The sequence below is a fragment of the Nematolebias whitei genome, chromosome 22 (genome assembly GCF_014905685.2).
Source record: "Nematolebias whitei isolate Nwh7 chromosome 22, NemWhi1, whole genome shotgun sequence".
NCBI classification, from domain to species: domain Eukaryota; kingdom Metazoa; phylum Chordata; class Actinopteri; order Cyprinodontiformes; family Rivulidae; genus Nematolebias; species Nematolebias whitei.
In genome coordinates this window covers 28,572,445-28,579,059 of record NC_056519.1, presented here as the reverse complement: position 1 = coordinate 28,579,059, position 6,615 = coordinate 28,572,445, and the positions used below count along the sequence as shown (strand labels likewise).

The 6,615-nt window shown below is 41.3% G+C and overlaps 1 long non-coding RNA gene across 1 annotated transcript in view; it reads left to right on the top strand.

Annotated features, from left to right (window-relative positions):
* The window catches only part of LOC119428021, a 36,158-nt gene extending 32,697 nt beyond the window's left edge, over nt 1-3,461 (top strand). Inside the window, exons 2-3 of the long non-coding RNA XR_005187681.1 lie at nt 3,182-3,231; nt 3,444-3,461. This is a non-coding gene — a long non-coding RNA (uncharacterized LOC119428021). The remainder of the gene's footprint in view (nt 1-3,181; nt 3,232-3,443) is intronic.
* The last annotated feature ends 3,154 nt before the right edge of the window (nt 3,462-6,615 follow it).

Sequence of the window (6,615 nt, the reverse complement as noted above, 5' to 3'; positions counted from 1 at the left end):
AAAAAATTAGCATATCATGAAAAGGTTCTCTAAACAAGCTATTAACCAAACCATCTGAATCAACAACGTAACTCTAAGCACCTGCAAAAGATTCCTGAGGCTTTTAAAAACTCCCAGCCTTGTTCATTACTCAAAACCACAATCATGGGTAAGACTGCCGAACTGACTGCTGTCCAAAAGGCCATCATTGACACCCTCAAGCAAGAGGGCAAGACACAGAAAGAAATTGCTGAACGAATAGGCTGTTCCCAGAGTGCTGTATCGAGGCACCTCAGTGGGAAGTCTGTGGGAAGGGAGAAGTGTGGCAGAAAACGCTGCACAACGAGAAGAGGTGACTGGACCCTGAGGAGGATTGTGGAGAAGGGCCAATTCCAGACCTTGGGGGACCTGTGGAAGCAGTGGACTGAGTCTGGAGTAGAAACATCCAGAGCCACCGTGCACAGGCGTGTGCAGGAAATGGGCTACAGGTGCCGCATTCCACAGGTCAAGCCACTTTTGAACCAGAAACAGCGGCAGAAGCGCCTGACCTGGGCTACAGAGAAGCAGCACTAGACTGTTGCTCAGTGGTCCAAAGTACTTTTTTCGGATGCAAGCAAATTTTGCATGTCATTCGGAAATCAAGGTACCAGAGTCTGTAGGAAGACTGGGGAGAAGGAAATGCCAAAATGCCAGAAGTCCAGTGTGAAGCACCCACAGTCAGTGATGGTCTGGGGTGCCATGTCAGCTGCTGGTGTTGGTCCACTGTGTTTTATCAAGGGCAGGGTCAATGCAGCTAGCTATCAGGAGATTTTGGAGCACTTCATGCTTCCATCTGCTGAAAAGTTTTATGGAGATGAAGATTTCATTTTCCAGCACGACCTGGCACCTGCTCACAGTGCCAAAACCACTGGTAAATGGTTTACTGACCATGGTATTACTGTGCTCAATTGGCCTGCCAACTCTCCTGACCTGAACCCCATAGAGAACCTGTGGGATATTGTGAAGAGAAAGTTGAGAGACGCAAGACCCAACACTCTGAATGAGCTTAAGGCCGCTATCAAAGCATCCTGGGCCTCCATAACACCTCAGCAGTACCACACGCTAATTGCCTCCATGCCACGCCGCATTGAAGCAGTCATTCATGCAAAAGGATTCCCGACCAAGTATTGAATGCATAACTGAACATTATTATTTGAAGGTTGGCGTTTTTTGTATTAAAAACACTTGTCTTTCATTGGTGGGATGAAATATGCTAATTTTTTGGGACAGGCATTTTGGGTTTTCATGAGCTGTATGCCATAATCATCAGTATTAAAACAATTAAAGACCTGAAATATTTCAGTTGGTGTGCAATGAATCTGAAATATATGAAAGTTTCATTTTTATCATTACATTATGGAAAATAATGACCTTTATCACAATATGCTAATTTTTTGAGAAGGACCTGTAGTATAAACAAAAATAAGAACAATTGATCACTCGAGTGTATCTAGCTTACAAGCCAAGATATCTTAGTTAAGTGATACTGAGTTTAGTTGCTAATCGTGTGTTAGTTGTAAAGTTGTACGCTAACACATTCTATGCCAGTTAGCGCTGGCCAACCATTTGCTTTTTTCATTAAATTACCTTCAGTCACTGGAATACGCTTTATTAGTACAGGAGTGGCATCTGAAGACATCGATAGTCCTGACTTTGTCCCGTCCATCTTCTCCTACTCTACAAAGTCAGTCAAAAACGGCAATGGAAAATTGGAACAGTAAATAGAGGGATTACTGACTTGAATTGAGGCTGTAATAAACCTGTGTTAAACAAAGTAACGTGACAGCTTTACTGCTGTACCCAATGATTGCTCTCTTCTATGTGTCTCAGCTACAAAAAAAAAGACGAAAGGATGGAACGCCCAGGACCTGTCCAAACAATGGACCATCTATTGGCCATCCTCATGAAACTGCATTTAAGGCACACCACTACTGTGTCAGAGTTGATTTTAATTTTATTCTTCTACTGACATTTAAGTGTGTTAATGGCCTTGCACTCTCATACCTCTCCGACCTCCTTCATCCTTATACTCCTTGTCGGGCCTTGAGATCGTCAGACCAGCTGCTTTTGGCCATACCAAAAACCAGGCTGAAGCTCTGAGGAGATCGGGCGTTTTCAGTCATGGCCCTAAACTCTAAAACAAACAGCCCATCAACATTCGACAGGCCACGTCAGTCTCTGCTTTTAAATCTCTCCGCAAAACACATCTGTACTCCTTGACATTTAATACAGTGTGATCTCATTTCGTATTTCATTGTTTCTCATATTTCATGCTTTTTTGCTTTTATTTATGTTGCTGTAATATCTTAATATTTGATGCTGTGATCTTTTTTGGTAAGCACTTTGATAACAGTTACTGTTTTAAATGTGCTATATAAATAAATGTGACTTGACTATGCCCCGTGTAATGATGGACGGTTTCTCTTCACAAAGATGGCCTCTTCACTCCTCTCAAACATCCTCTCTGTCAAGGATGTGAACATCTTCATCCCAGAAAGTGTGACCACTGGCCTGAAGATGAGCGTAAACTGCAGAGTCCTGGCCTGATGATGTTTCTCTTCTGTGCTGGGCCATTCTTTTGGCCAGTGGCTGTTTAGTTTCCCCAATGTAAGACTGATCACAATATTAGCCTGTTTGTGCCGGGAGACTGGATCTTTGGGATGGACCAGTCATTGCCGTAATGTATTTTGGGATTTGAAAGCCAGTGGGATGTCATTTGTATAAAATAATGTTCTCATTTTCTCTGAAACTCTCACAACATAAGGAATGACCACCAATGGTCATTCCGTATGTTGTGGAAGTTTCAGAGAAACTGAGAATGAATCCATCCATAGGACCCAACTTAACTTTTAGATTTTTCTTCCTGGATTTTTGAGCATGTATCAAGATATTTGATTAAATATATGTATAAATTAAAAATATTTGTGTTGTATACATTACTTGTGCCATATTTAATTCATCATCAGATGAATAAATAAATCAGTTGAGGACATCCATGTAGTGTTTTGAGCAATGTTCTGGTCTTTTGTGGAACTGGTAACCCTGGTGGCAGTGTCTTCATGAAACTTGATCTGTTTTTATTCACTTATTGATTTCCAGAAACTTTATTTTTCTTAAATTTTATTGTTTCGTTTTTTTTCTTTGTTATCTTGCATCCAACAAGCCCATGAAGGTTCAGGAAGCCCATTGGATGACGTGCCCAAAACCATGCATGTAAGACTGCATTTAAAACATTTTCCAACATTTACAATTTGTATACATATCTGTAGTTATTCTGTTCTGCTTTGTGTGCAAACGTTTTACTTTGTGTATTTTGGTGAGTATTTCTCTTGAACAAAGGGAAAGATTTTCCTGATCTCCTGTGATAGTTGAATTGTAAATTAGGATAAATTATATTTGTTTTCATTCTTATTTCCAACATTCAGTCAACCCCATTGCCTCCCAGGCTTAAAGTCTGTTTGACCAAAGGGGATCAGAGTCTTCAGGGCAGTGACCTGGACCTTTCCTCAAAGAACCTGGATCATGTAAAAGAAAATAAATGGGTTTTAAAAGCTATGTAAGATGATGCACTGGCACTTGGACAGTTGTTGTTTTTCATCCCTGCAGGCCTCTCTTCAGTTGACTGACAGAACGTTTTCCTCACCACCGCTGTACCGCAGGGAATCCACAGCTGCACTGGAAGAGAAGAGTTCTTGCTGTGTAAACTGAAGAAAAGCAACAAATTGTAATTTTCTTTGTTGATTACGAGGTAAACAAATAGCAACTTTATCGTTTCCAGAAGCCAGCAACTGATCCAGAGAGGCATTCTCCGTGTAATAGGGGGCGGTCAAGTACGTCCACCCCACCCCAGGCAGATACTTTCTCAACTCCTCCCAATAGGCGAATCTTGAACTCTTCAGAGTTTCAGAATCTTCAGACAGTAAGTGTAACTATTTTGTTTGATACACTTGTCACTCCTCATCCATCTTCCCTTTCCCTTATTGGGCACCTTTGTGGAGTGAAGAGGGGGAATTGGAAATATGTTGTGAGCATCATAACTTGAAAAATCAGTGAGATACCGACTTCCATTTTGGTGTGTGGCTACATCTAGAAGAAGGAACTTCTAACAAACTTTTAACAACAAAGTTTGTGACTGTCCTGTGGCACTCATCTCACTTTTCTTTTGTCCTTTTGTCGTCCTCGCATCAGGGTCAAAGGTTCCTGTGAGGAGAACATAAATAGTGAAAATTAGATTAACTGTTTAACCAGCTGACCCGGTGGATGAGCACATTTTTACAAGCTAAGCTTTGTTACTGTCAATCTTTAGTTAGCTCTTGCTTTAGCTAGCTATATAGATAGCCATAAAATAAAGCTACACACTAACATCTTAATTTAATATATTAGTGTCTTTATTTTATTAAAATAAAATAAAGCTACACACTAATAACATCTTAATTTAAGATATTAAATTTAGCTTTATTTTATTTAAAAAATTAAAAATAAACTAAATCTACACATAACTTTTGTTTATTTTAATAAAATACAGCCACACTCTATTCGTGTGTAGCTTTCTTTTATTTTTTAATGGTCTTTGTGCCACACTGGTCCTGTGGTCCACCCACCACAGCCACATCTTTGACTTCTCCCAATTTTCTCTTGACATTCCCTTTTCCATTACGTACAATGTTTTTTTAAATAAATAATAAAGCTACACACTAATATCTTAAAGTTAGCATTACATGGATAGTTAACTCACCGTGCGATGCATGTAATAAGCTGCAGCAATGAAGCTGCAGTTAACAAACATAAACTTACCAGCTGAATCCCAGACACAGTGTTGTCCTCTGTGCAAAACAGAGTCCGGTCATGGAGATGTTAAATCAGGTCGTTCAGGCTCTCTGGCAGCCACAGGCTAATTTAAATACTGAGTAGGATGGCTGTGCTCCACTTTTCTTGCAGACAAACACGGAGCAACTTTCCGCTTGTAAATTGAATCGGTTTGCCACACGCGCTGCATACGTTCACACAACACAGACACACGTGACCGCCATCTGTGGGTGTAACCACGTATATCTGCTTTACCTGCCTGCGTGCTGAAGCCACGTTTCACGTTACAGCCAATCACCGAAATGTGACACTGAAAGACGTGGCATGTTTTGATACTTTCACTGACCGAAACAGTTTGGTCGGTACCAAAAAAGAACCGAAGTTCAGTACTCAGCCCTAGCCGTGGCTCTGAGCATGCTCCGATTGGCGTCAGCTTGTCACGGTTTATTCTTCGGCGAATCAACAATGCTTCCAGCAAGTTTTACAGCTATCCCCAGCGTAATTTTGCAAAAATTTGCCCGAGAATGCTGCTAGGCATCTAGCCATGGTGACTCAAGCACCTGGTTGCAAAGGCAATGCACATTGCATTCTTGGAAACAGAGTTCCCGCTCGGCACATCCTGCTCAGAAAAATGCTTAAGGAAGCAAATTTTGATCACAGTAAACGAAGTAAAGCTTGGAAAACTCAAATTCAAGTATGTGGTACAGTTTATTTCCCCGTATTATCAAATTTTTTTTTCTGGGCTCCGAGCATGCTCCCAAAGTCCATTCACAGCCGACAAAGCCTCCAGAGGCCCCTATCCATCCTGCTCGGTCCCTGTCCATTTACAAGGTGGATCTTTGTGAAATTTGACTGTTGCATAATTTTATCAAATTATGCCAATGATTGTCAAATTTACTTCCCCCTAAGGCATGCTCTATTCAACCTCTTCTTGACTGCCTGGCTGACATCAGTTCAAAATACTCTTGTATGTCTTTAAATCACTGAACAGTTCTGCCCCCTTCTATTTCACTGATCTGCTGCAGCCGTATGTCCCATCACGTTCTCTGAGGTCAGTGGACCAGTTGCTTCTCACAGTTCCAGGAACCCGTCTTAAGCGCAGAGGTGACAGGGCCTTTTCTGTTGCGGGCCCACAACTATGGAATGAGTTACATCTCTGCTTGTCAGGCAGGCCCCCTCCCTCACAGTTTTTAAATCCCGCTTAAAAACACACTACTATTCCCTGACTTTGAACACTGTATGATCTGTGATGAACCTGTATGCATCACACTGTATTAGTCATTGTTATCTGCTATTATTTTGTTTCTATATTTTGATTTTATGTTATGCTATACGTTTCTGTGTGCTTTGCCTGTTTTGTTTCTGTTTGTACAGCACTTTGGTTGGCCCTGTCGCTGTTTAAAGTGCTCTATAAATAAAATGGTATGTATGGTAAAAGGTCAAAAGGTCAAGCCTTTATTAATACAAGTGATGGATGGTCCATAATTCCCAGAAGAAAGGAGCTAGGGACACAAAATTCTCAGTGTTAAAGAGGGGCTGTCAGCTGATGACACCCTGGAAATTTGAAACAACTTGCCTTGTCCAAGTGCACGCTATAAGGCCTTAAATTTCAAGGCCTGTCATGTGATTTTGGCCTTCCTGCTTTCTGCACTAAGAACTGAGGAAGATGAGCATGGTACCATTATAAAATTCTGGTTAATACGAATCCAACGAGCCCTCCCTCATCTCTGTGCGAGCTTCCTAGCAGCTGCAGAGCAGCCTGGAGTGCATGGATGGAGGCCTCACACACAA